This window comes from Microtus oregoni, unplaced genomic scaffold (genome assembly GCF_018167655.1).
Source record: "Microtus oregoni isolate MIOR12 unplaced genomic scaffold, Mior012 000033F_ref0000390, whole genome shotgun sequence".
Classification (NCBI taxonomy): domain Eukaryota; kingdom Metazoa; phylum Chordata; class Mammalia; order Rodentia; family Cricetidae; genus Microtus; species Microtus oregoni.
In genome coordinates, this window is record NW_024543092.1 from 1,385,906 (window position 1) to 1,399,482 (window position 13,577).

At 35.3% G+C, this 13,577-nt stretch overlaps 1 pseudogene; it reads left to right on the forward strand.

Annotated features, from left to right (window-relative positions):
• Nucleotides 1–5,295: 5,295 nt before the first annotated feature.
• LOC121466310 lies at nt 5,296–5,842 on the forward strand (annotated as a pseudogene).
• Nucleotides 5,843–13,577: the final 7,735 nt, after the last annotated feature.

A 13,577-nucleotide genomic window follows, 5' to 3' on the forward strand; every position in this document is an offset into this window, starting at 1 on the left:
GGTTGCTCGCGTGTAGGTCCGGCTGTTCTGGCGAGGAGACCACATCAATTCCACAAAGCTGGCGCTGCATTCAATGAAACCTATGGGTGCTGGGAATTGAACTCAGTACCTCTGTAATAGCAGTCAGTGCTCTTAACCTCTGAGCCATCTCTCCATCCCTTATATTTATCTTTTAAAAAAATAACAATATTGTGTCAAGATAGGATGATATGGTATTAAGATTCTTTCACTAGATTTGAAGAATTCAAATTCCTTAATATTTCACAAATCAAATGCTTTTATTAATGGTGGCTGGATATCTATATATTTCCAGTATTGTCGGTATTTTAAAAGTTACTTGCTTGTAAATACATACAGAAAGTTTTGCTCCTTAGTAAAAGATTACTCATGAAAAAAATAATTAATGGCCTTGGGTAGATGTCTCAGGAGATAAAGTGCTTGCTGTACAAGTGTGAAGACTGGAGTGTGGATCTCCAGAACATATGTAAACTTTGGGAAGGCTTATGAACCTGCCTGTACTTTCAATTGTCTCAAAGTAGAGAAAGGAGGTTAGTTTGACTAGTCACATTGGCAAATATTAGGTAAAATTGAGAGACTATGGAAAAGTAATTAGATTGCGGAACAATTGAGGATGCCTTCTGATATAAAATTTGGGTCTCCACACACCTGTACCTAACATGCTTACACACAAGTGAACATTTGCACGTTCGTATGCATACATACAGCACACACACACACACACACACACACACACACACACAGAGACGGTTTCAAAGGATAACCATTGTATTTCCATTTGTAAATACTGATATGTTAGCCTCAGTATGATTAAAAATTTAAGTTCAAGGAAAATTTTTTTAAAAAAAGACCTGTGAATGTAATAGATTTTCAAGTTTCAAATTTTATATAAAAATTTTATGCATATAAAAATATTCTTTTTCTCCATTCTCTAAAATGAAATCTATTTTCTATCACTAATAATTTATTAAGTCATGTAATTCATTTGTAAGTTATTATTTTAAATAACAGAAAATCTTAAGAGTATATATGGATGTATCCTTGTTTGTTAACATATCACCAAGCAGTTCTGATGATACTACAAATATAAAACAGTTGATAGCAATATGTCTAAGGAATATACCTTAACATCATTAGTGTTATTAAGGTTGCTTAGTAAAATATACTAAGAGGAGAGATTTACTGAAGGCATTTTTATCATTTAAAATAATTATTGAAATATTAATTTTTACTGCTCTTTTATTTAATATTTTTTTAAATCTTACATACTAGGTCTAGTTCCCCCTCCCTCCTCTTCTTCTACTCTCTCACTTTCTCCCATCCCACACTCCCATCCACTCCTCAGAGGAGGTATGGCCTTCCCTGGGGAGTCAACAAAATCTGGCGTACCAAGTTGAGGCAGGACCAATCCACTCCCTCTTATATCAAGGCTGAGCAAGGTACTCCACTATGGGAACGAGAATCAAAAACTCAGTTCATGCACCCAGAATAAGTCCTGGTCACACTGTGAGAAGACCCAAACCCCCACCATCAGATCAAGCCATTTAATTTTTACCCATATTCAGAGGGCTTAGTTTGGTTCCATATATGTTCCTCAGCTGTCAGCCCAGAGTCCCAGAGTTTGCACTAGCTAGGGTCAGCAATCTCTGTGGTTTTCACCATCATGATCTCTTGCTCATATGATCCCTTTTTCCTCTCTTCATTAAGCTGCATAAGCTCAGACCAGTACTTGGCTGTAGATCACTGCATCTGCCTCCATCAGTTACCGGAGGTAGGTTCTATGATGACATTTAGGGTAGTCACTAATCTGATTACAGGGGAAGGCCAATTAAGGAGCCTTCTTCAGTATTGCTAGGAGTCATAGCTGATATCAAACTTGTGGATTCCTGGGAATATCCCTAGCACCTCTATCTCCCTAACCCCATAATGGCTTCCTCTACTAATATATCTTTCTTTGCTCTCCCTCTTTCTGTCCCTTTCCAACTCTGCCATTTTGAGCTACCATGTTCCCATCTCCTATCTCCTCCCTTATACTTCCTTTCCAAGTTTGATTAGGGCTTCTTAACTATTTCTCTTTCCTGAGCTCTTCATGTGTGTCCCTTTTAGGGTTCTGCTTCTTACCTAGATTCTCTGGGGTTATGGATTGTAGTCTGGTTAGCCTTTACTAATATTCACTTATTATGAGTGCCTGATATTCACTTATGAGTGACTGCATATTATGTTTGCCTTTCTGGGTCTCGGTAACCTTGCTCAAATTGTTTTGTTTTCTAGTTCCATCCACTTGCTTGCAAATTTATAAAAGTCAATTTTTTTAACACTGAGTAATATTCTGTTGTGTAAATGTACCACATTTTCTTTATCCATTCTTCTGTTGAGGGGCATCAAGGTTGATTTAAAGTTTTATTATTTTTACATAAAATGCTTTTCAAACACTATATTATGGTATTTTCCACATCTTTTAAATATTCCAAAATCATCTCCACCTTCTTATTTACTCAACTTCATGTTCACTCTATCTCTCTAAAAATAAAAAGAAAGTTAAAATGAATATAAAGGCAATAAGAGAAAAAAATTAAATCCAAAACAAAATGAAACAAATATCCTCCAAAAATATGCAGTCTGGTGTTGGCCATCCACTCCTGGGCATGAGATCTGTGCTGGGTGCAGCTGATATATCCACCCAGAGACAATTCCTTAGAAAAAACTGATTATTCCTTTATAGGCATTGTCAATTATAAGCAGATTTATGGTTAGGGATGAAATTTTGTTTCCACTTTTTTTCAGTGTGGAACTTTGTGTCATTTTAACATATACAGACTTTCTTTGGGCTGTCACAGTCTCTATGAGTTACTATTGTGCCTGAATGAACCTGATTCCTTTTCGTAATTTACATTGTGACTTTTAGTGATCTACATTGTGACACAATCTTTCTTCTTCCTCTTTCCCATATATCCTGGAGACTTCAGGGTAGGAGTTTGAAGATGATATCCAATTTAGGAGAGAATGCTTCAAAGTTTTACAGTATGCATGCTTGTCCAATGTGGGTCTTCCATCACTTGTGAAAAGAATCTCCTCTGAGGAGGGCTGAGCCCAGTGCACTGATCTATGTGTATAACATTATGCCATTATATTGCTTTCTTTCTTGAACAGAATAATAATAGTAGGTTTTCCCACAAGGCCAATTACCTATCTGGCCTTAGATTTTTGGTCACATTGAATGTGTTAGATAGGGCTGGAGAGATGGCTCAGAGGTTAAGAGCACTGATTGTTCTTCCAGGGGTCCTGAGTTCTATTCCCAGCAACCACATGGTGGCTCACAACCACCTGTAATGAAATCTGGTGCCCTCTTCTGGCCTGCAGGCATACATGCAGACAGAACACTGTAAACAAAATAAATATAAATGTGTTAGATATAGGTTTCATTTCTTGGAATGGGTTTTAAATTCATTATTAAAAAAGCAAATGCCTATATGTATTTCTTATGCTTTTTCTTTGGCACTTTTGTTTTTCCATTTTGTTGTTCTGTTCTTGTTTCATTGTTTTTATTTTGCTTTATTTTATTTTATTATTGTTTTTTAATACCTGCTTTTATTCTAATGAGAGTGAAAAAAAGATTTAAACTTGGGTGAATGGAGAGGTGGAGAGGAACGGGAAGGAGCTGATGGAAGGGAAAAGGTAATTATCATATATTATATAAAAAAGTATTTTTAATTAAAATGTGATTAGATATTTTCATAACATTTGTTTCACTATTGCACGAGTATATCTTTCAGGCAGGTGTATGTAGTAGAAATGGGCCTTGTAGCATGGTAATATTGATATATTTCTCCTCTGGTGGCATACAAATACCCTTTATCACATGACTACTAACCACTACAGGTGTGACTTGTACGTAGACACTAGCTCACTATCTCATGCTTAATGACATAAGTAAGTATTGTGTTCTACAACAGGTCTAACTATCAGGTTTTGGAGAAGAACAAATTTTCTTAGAAATAGTCTTGTGGTATCTAAGGGTAGAGTCTATGCGGCTCTGCGATCAATGACTTCAATGACTCAAAGCATAATAGTATGCAACCTGTTCTCAGACACTGGAGGGTTCTATTGGTGGCTTAGGATATCTAGTTTTGTCATTGTTTTTCCATTATTTAAATTAATTAGTTTAAATTGATTATTTAATCTCCATTAAATTCCTTCATATATGTATGCACTTTAAGAAGCTTACTACAGTTTTAGGCTACCATATGACACTTCAAAAGATTTTAATATTAGTTTCCCTCCCCAGATTGCCTCATTGACCTTGCCCTTCAATACCCTCTCCATTTATTTCTCCTGTTCAACTTGTGCCGTCATCTCTTTACAATATTATTATATTATATTATATTATATTATATTATATTATATTAATTTCATCTTCCTTGAAATATTTCTTTTTCCAATAGTCCCTTACTACATAATTCAACTTTGTTGTTATTTATATTGACCAACAGAAATGGAAATCTTAAAACCTAACATCCACATATAAGCAAACATATGCAACATTTTTCTTTAGGGGTCTGAGTTACATCATTCAGGAAGACTGTTTCTAGCTCCTATCACGTACCTGTAAATTTTATATTTCCGTTTATTACAACAGCTGAATAATGTTCCCTTGTAGAAATTGGCCACATTTTCATCATCTATTAATCATTGATGGACTGACTACTAGGCTATTTCAAATAAAGCAGCAATGAACTTGATTGAGCAAGTATCTCTGTGGTAAGATATAGTTTTGGATATTTGACAAACAGTGGTAGAACGGGAACTTATTGTAGATTAATTTTTAGCATTTTGAGGCACCTTCACACACACGTTTTCATAGTGACCTACCAGTGTATGCTCCCATGAGCAATGAATTATTATGCTTATTTCTCACATCCTCACTAACATTTGTGGTCATTTTTTCATTGATCTTAACCATTCTGATTGTGATAAGATGATATTTCAAAGTTCTTTTAGTTTGAATTTCCTTGCTGGATAAGGATATTGTGAATTTTAAACAACTCTTCAGCAATCTATATTTCATCTTTTGAGGACTCTGTCTTTAGTTCAGTATCTTATTTTTGAAATGAGTTGATTTCTTAATGTTAACTTTTTAGGGTTTTTTATATATTCTAAAAACTCATTCTCTATCAGATATATATTTGCTAAAGGTTTATTCTCATTCTGTAGGCTTCCACATTGCTTGAATGACAGTGTTATGTGCCATGGAACTCTTAAGAGTTTCTATTTAAGCTCTTCCTTCCGGTTCCCGCAGCCTCTCCAGCCATGAGCAGCAATTTCTCTCGCGACACCCTGTACGAGGCGGTGCGGGAGGTCCTGCACGGGAACCAGAGCAAGCGCCGCAAGTTTCTGGAAACGGTGGAGCTGCCGATCAGCCTGAAGAACTACGACCCCCAGAAGGACAAACGTTTCTCGGGCACCCTCAGGCTCAAGTCCACCCCTTTGCCGCAAGTTCGCGGTGTGCGTCCTGGGGGACCAGCAGCACTGCGATGAGGCCAAGGCCGTGGATATGCCCCACATGGACATCGAGGCGCTGAAGAAGCTCAGTAATAACAAGAAGTTGGTCAAAAAGCTGGCCAAGAAGTCCACGATCAAGTGGAAGGTGCTGTGTCTGGCTGTCGCTGTCGGCCACTTGAAGATGACCTACGACGAGCTGGTCTACAACATCCACTTGGCTGTCAATTTCTTGGTGTCCTTGCTCAAGAACTGGCAAAATGTCTGGGCTTTTTATATCAAGAGCACCATGGGCAAGCCCAGCGTCTTTACTAGGATGCCCCACTAAACCTTCCTGCTACTCTAAAAAAAAAAAAACAGTTTCTATTTAAGTAATGGTATCAATGATATATATATATATATATATATATATATATATATATATATATATATATATATATATTTCACACACCAAACAAAATGAAAGACATTTTACATGAACCCTCTATGATACAAACAATCCTGTACAACAGAACCAGGTATAAAGAAATAGTCTTTAAAAGTTAGCATCCCAGCATATACAGGTCTGCTAGGGGTCTGCACTAGGTTCTCTGCATATATATGTGTGTGTGTGTGTGTGTGTGTATGTATGTATACACATATACATATATATATGTGTATATATGTATATATATTATAGTTGTAAGTTTTATATTTTTATGTCATTCCTAAGTGTGTGAAAGAGCGAACATCTGTGCCTTCTCTTAAGTCCCCTTTCCTTCTATTGGTTTGTTTTGTCCAACTTTGATGTAATGTTTTTGTTTTACCTTATTATTTTACTGTTATCTCTAGAAGATTGTTCTTTTCTAGTGAGAGACAGAAAGGAAATGGATTAATATAGGAAAGGAGGAAGTGAAAGGAGCAGAGAAAGGGAAATAATAGGTTATATTGTATAAAAACAATCTATTTTTAATAAAAGGGAAAAGAAAGAAAGAGTTAGAACTTGCTGTGGTCCTGAGAAATCAGTGGATAAAGTGTTTGCTACTCAAGCATGAGAACCTGAATTCAGATCACCAAAACTCACAGAGAGAACCAGGAGCAAAGGTTGAGAAAATGGGTTCCTTGAGGTTTGCTGGCCAGTCAGTCAGGTTCTGTAACAGTTATGTGTGAAAAATAATGTTGGAAAATGTTTGATGAAGATATTCAATATTAACAGTTATATGCATTTTTCTCCCACACAGAGACATACCCACCTCCTCTTACTCTCCATACACCTAGTCTACTACAGGGAGTAATATTGTTGCCTCTAAATGTTGCCCAGGACAATTCTTTTGTGATTGCTGTTTTGAAACAATATCCTACTATGGAGCCCAGGATGGTCTCTAACTAACAATTCTCCTTCATCAGCCTTTTGAATTCATATTTTATAAACGTGAACGACCATACTTGGTGTCAAAGTTGGAGCAGCTACCTGTGCAATCATGGTGTCTGATAATGGTAACAATAATATTGTAACTATGAGAGTTCACCCTGTTGATGTGTGATTTGAATTACCAGATTTATGATATCTTCATTATTTCTCGTTTGGGAAATGGTTGAAATCTCGACCTCATGTTTTGGACCACTTCCTATGTCACAGAAATGCTCTCCTGGAAAAGTGTGCCTTACTGTCTGGCAGTAATACACGTTAACTACTCAAATCAACAAAGAGAATCAGATTTGCCTCTCATGCTTTTATAGTTCTTTTACTTGAAAAGGAAATGAAGCCTTCCAAAGTTTACTTTACACTCAGAAAATGATAATAACAAACCAATTAGATGTTTCAGAATCCACAAAGCTGTTTCATAAGCAGAGATTAGAATTTGGGTCAATATAGCTATATCTAAAATCAAGAAAAAGGCAAACAAACACTTTAATGTGCAAAATTCATGTTACTTTCCTAGACTGCAATGCTATTAGTCATATGCATGTGTACATAAATTAGAACTTGTAAAGGAAAGCATTATGTTGCTTATATATTTAAAATCTAAAATACCCTGCACATTTTTGAAACTACAGTTCATTTTGACAGAAAATTTCATTTAATCAGATAAGTATTGCAAGCCCAATTCCATTTTCTATTTTCCAAATCTCCATCACATTGTGAGCCAAATACTTTTGAAACATTTTATAAAGAGAATGATATTCAATTTTACTGACCTAACAAATTTTAACTAGTTTGCAGTGTAGCAGAATTCAGGACTTGGACTCAACACTGTTTTGCAAAAAAAGGAAGAAAATCTGCTTTGCATTTAAGACTATGATGTAATGTCTCGCATTTGCAGATTATTTAAAATGAAAAGCAGGCTTTTACCACTTTGGAAACCTACATTCTCATTCGTACATATGACAGGGAAAATTTATATGAAAATCTATTCATCTTATCTATCTATCTATCTATCTATCTACCATCTATCCATCCATCTATCTATATATATCTATTTATCTATCTGTATGTCTGCCTATCTGCCTCTCTATCTGTTTATGAATCTATCTGCCTGTTTGTCCATCTGCCTGCCTGCCTGCTTATCTATCTCTATCATCTATCTATCTATCTATCTATCCATCCATTCACCGACCCACCCACCCACGCATCTACCTATATACCTACCTACCTACCTATCAATCATATTTCTTTCTATCTCTCACTTTCAACTTGTGGTCCTGAACAGAACAGGTAACATTAAGTAATCAACAGCTTCTCATTTTAAACCACACTCACTCCTTGCATTAATTAATATTATTCCTTAGAATAAGAAGTTGTTTACCAATGCTGTCTCTGAAATCTGATTTCTCCTCACAAAAAAAAAAAAAAAAAAAAAAAAAAAAAACCTCTGAGGCGCAACTATGCCCAAGGGATTGCTTCCCCTTCATTGTTTATTATAACTACAAACAAAGAGCTGCAAAAGCTCATCTCGCCATGAGGCATCCTGACAATCTGCCAGTTTAGTAACCAATAATAATGAGACTAGCACCAGCAATAAGCTCAGTGCTAATATAATGAGGGCCTGCTTCGTTCTCCCATTGATACCGCAGCATCTGCCAAGCACTCGATCTTTAGAACATACAAACAAGAGGTGTGTCTCCAACCAGTTGAAAGATAATTGCCCCTGTGATACAGCCATGCTAACACACAGGTCCAGCAGCATTCTATTTCTCTTCAAGATTTCCCAGAGATAAAATACATTGTTAAGATTTGAGAAAACAAATGAGATCTTCTTTCTAAACTAAGTTTAAAATGGGCACAACTAATTGTTATTGTTGCTTGATGGTTTTGGCTGTTGTTGTTTTGATTTTTTTCTTCTAGTTATCTGTGCAGTTAAGAGCATACATGTGATTTACAAATGTGGATATATAAGGACCATGTGATGTCACTTCCTTCACTTAGTTCCCGGAGTGAATGCAATTATGAACAGATGGGCAAATGACACGATTCCACTGCTAATGAACTTCCCCACTGAGCCGGAGGACAGTGCATTACCCTTTTGTACTTCAGACTCTTAATTATCAGGTTTTTTTTTCTTCTCGTGTGAATATTACACATGCAAACATCTTTGCATTAAGTCATGTTGATGGAGCATTATGGACATCATTAACTGGCTCTGTTCTGGCTGGGAAGTAACAAATGCTTTTGAATAGTGAAGAATAAGATGTATACTCTAGGCAGAATTGTCACATTGAGTTCTAAGTTAATCATCTATGAAGGAGATGAGATCTTATTGAACATGTCATGTGTTAAGGAACAAATGCTTTTTATAAGGAATGAAAGCAATAAGATAAATCTCTAAACAGTGTGGGGAAATTGTGTGGGTGCTACAGTGCAGATGTTTAAATCTGCGGGTGCTAGAACTGAGCCATAGATGTTATATTGCATGCAGTTAACTGAGATTATTTATAATGTACTGACAATTTTCTTTGCTGATTCTGAAACTCCTTCCTGGCAGGTATCACAATTATTATGTCAGTTAGTCAAGATGATGTGGTCATTTCTACAGCAATCATACAGAAACCTGAACTGCATCAATCTGAAAATTATGCAGAATTGATGATCTGTGAATACAGGTCTTTTCATGAGTATACATATATACCTAAACTCATTAGAAACATAGGTATAGTTTATTCAATCTTAGCATAAAATTACCTACAGAATGCTGAGGATTTGTACCATGGGATGCAATTCTATCATCAATCTGAGATAGGAAGAAGGCTATGATCTCCTGGATTGGAATTACCATCTATATAATATAAATATAAGACACATAGCTAAGCATGGATTTAAGAAAAAACAACAAAGTTTAGCTCACTTCTGTTAATGTGGCATTTGATACTCTAATAGAAAAACATACTATTTATTACAACTGGAACTCCAATTTAGTTGACTGCTTTGTATCCCGCAGTTGTACCATGGATAAATGGGCTCTTGATTGAAAACTCAAATATGTACATTTTTAGATATGATATCCCAAAGAGTAAAACTGAAACATTATGACTTAAATTTTATGCTATAGCGTTCACTAATTTATTACCTTGATTTGAAACTATTGGTAGCACCTCCTCAAATTTAGATTAAAAATAAAACAAATAAGGAACATTATTGGTGAAGGAATGTCAAAAGCAAAGCCAAATTTGCAGCAGATATGGAAAGAAAAACACTAGAATGGGAATTCCCAGTTGGAACAACACTGTCCCTGAATTCATTGGGCAAACACTTATGAGAGACCCACTGTTCTTAATACTAAAATAAGATAATTCCATTTGAAAAGTTCTGCTTGTTTTTACTAAAATAGTAGCTGTTAACATACTATTAATGTTCTATAATAATAAAGGAAATATAAATTATGCCGCTTATCTCCCCTCAACTTGTTTCAATTATTAAACGTTACAGTAATATGCTAGAGTACAAACCAATATGCTCATATTCTAATTTGTCGTGTCAAAGCACCACAGATTTTAGTGATAATTTAATTTTTAAGTCTAGAGTTTAAAATTATTTCAATAGGCTAACATCAAGGAATTTAAAATACTGAGTTCCTTTCAGCCGATCTAGGGAAATAGGTCATCTTTCCAGTTCCCAGAAGCAACCTGCGTTTCTTTTGTCTTTTGTTTCCTATAAATTTTTATGTGTATTCTTCTCTAATATACTACATCTGACTGTAGCTTTCCCTCCTTTCACTCCTCCTGGTCTCACTCGTGTACACCCCCCACTCCCACAGATCCAATCTTTCTATATTTCACCTCAAAAAGAATATACTTCTCAGGGATATAAACTTACCATGGCAAAAACAAGTTACAATAAGACTAGTCACAAACCCTCATATCACGACTGGACGAGGTAAACAAGTAGGAGTTAAAGGGTCAAAAGAGTCAGAGCTACATCCTACTCCTACTGTTAAGAGTCCCACAAGAACACCAACCTACACAAACATGACATATATACAGAAAACCTAGCTCAGATCCAGAGAAAGAAAGAGCGACAGAGACAGAGAGACAAAGAGACAGAGTCAGAAAAAAAAAAGCAATGACAGAAAAAGTCAGAGAAAACACACAGAGAAAAAAGACAGAGAGATAAGAAGAGATAGTGACAGAGACTAATAGGGAAGTAGAGAGTATAAAACACCTAAATTAGGAGTAACCTATAAATGACGAGGCTTCATGCCTCTTTCATTTTTGGACTCCTTTGTCTGATCTTTCCAGTTGATAACAGACTCAGTGTACATAGATTCAACATGACTGGTCCCTCTTCTCTGTTGTTGCGGCTTTAACTTATTCTTTCCTCATGTCTAGAAATCTAAGAAGTACTTGTTCCCAGGAATACCTTGAGGTATATAAGGCTCTTGCTTCTTTCCAAGGTATTAATTGTAGGTGTGTAGTTTTAGGCATAGAGACATAAAAATGATTTGATCTGAATATTACCATTATTGTTAACCAAAGAATTCTCAAACTTTAAAATACTTATATTGCTTGTGCTATATTTTCTATATTAAAATTATTAGTATCTTATTTCCTTCTTTATAACTAGTTTTTCTGTGTGTAATAATTTAACAAGTAGTATGTATAGCTCTATCAATATGTAAATCTGAAAATGTTATTATGACTCCAATTATTTCTAGTATCTTCAAATAGAATGTCTTCATTTATATACATAGTAATATACATTTTTCTAGAAAATATTATTTAAAATTTCTAGAAAAAGGAAATAATTGATAATTTTATTTTAAATATACAGATTTATATAGATAACTAATAAAACTTTCTTGGGATGCACTAATTGTTAGGTTTTAAATCACAAATGAACAGTGTAATTGTTCAACAGGAACAGACAAGTATGGTATTCTTGTTGGTTTTTGTCAACTTGAACAAACCGATACATATCTGGGGAAAAAAAATTAACCAAGAAAATACCTTTATTAGGTGGTCAGTAGGTAAGATTGCATGGTATGTTCTTGATTAGTACTGATATAAGTTGGCCAAGCCCATGAATGGTGATGTCAGTCGTGGACAGGTGGGCTTTAGTTGTATAAGAAAGCAAGCAGAGCAAGCTATATAACGAGCAAGTCAGAAGGAGATTTCCTTAACAGATTCTCTTTTATTTCATATATTAATGGCTTTCCTTGATGGTGGACTTCTGTGATTTGGAAGTGTAAGCCAAATAACACATTTCCTCCACAAGTTACATTTAGTCTATGGTTGTTGTCTTTACTAAGTTCGTGCATAGTCAGATATGCTGATGGGACATTATGAGTGCAGTTTCTGATACTAACAGGAGATACACCAACTCCCTGACCCTGTGGCTCTAACAATCTTTCCACCCAGTCTTCTGAAATTCTCACAGAGCCTTAGATGAAGTAGTTGGTTCTATCGATGTATGCACTGGGAGTGGGTTCCATAACTCCTCATATTGTTGATATTTTTCTGTAATTGTCATGTCCTTAATGCAAGGAGAAGTTTCCTTGATGAAGGGTGGGGGCTACACATATCCGTGAGCACAAGACCAAACATTTAGAGTGTAGTTAGGCGTATGTTACGTCAACAGAATTTCTGAAATGAGCAGGAGAAAGACCACCAGCGCCGTCTCTATACAAAGAACTATAAACTATTTTGGAATGTTTAGATTAGGATAAATAGTCTTCCCAATGGAAGAACACAACAATTAGATATCCAAAACCAAATGGAATCTCAGAAAACATATATAAACACAGATTTAGCAGGTTATACTTAGAAATATATATGTATATACATATACACCATTGTATGTAAAAGCAATTAATGGAAAAGAAGTCATGATTTGAAAGAGAACAGAAAGGAGTATATCAGAGAGTTTGGAGGATGAAATGGTAAACAAGAAGTGATATAATTATATTATAATCTCAAAATGAAATGAAGTACAAAATAACATTTGAGTTTCTTCACATACCACATTGCAAATTTCTAATGTATTTTTGTTTAATTAATTGTTTGCATGCATGAAGAGTATACAGACAAGTATGCCACTTGCATGTGTAGAAGTCAGAGGAAAGCTGTGTAGTTGTTCTCTCCTGCAACCTTATGTCGGGCTCATGTCAGTTTTTTTTTAAATTAGGCTTTTATTGTTGAGTCTTAAGTGTGGCAGATATTTTTTTATGTATTTATTGGGATTGAGTTCCATAACTCCATATTTTGATGGTTTGTGGTGTCCTGTAATGGCCTTTCATCTGTTGCAAGGAGAGATTTCCTTGATTAAGCATGAGGACTACACTATTTATGGGTATAAAGACAAATATTTACCTTTTAGTTAGGGATTATGCTGATATAATAATGTTTTGCTTATAGTTTTGTTAAAGATGAATGACAACTAATTTTTAGTTGTTTAGGGTTTCTAGTACAAGAAATTATCCTCCTCTTGTTAAGAAGGTCATAAACCCAAGTAAACAACCGTTAGTTACTGGCAAAATATGAACGCCACTACTATTGATAGTGGTAGTATGTTGCAATACAAGTCCATAGGCTTATCATTTCATGCTAGCCATTGCATTTGTAAAATAATTTGCATCATCATCAAATTGTAT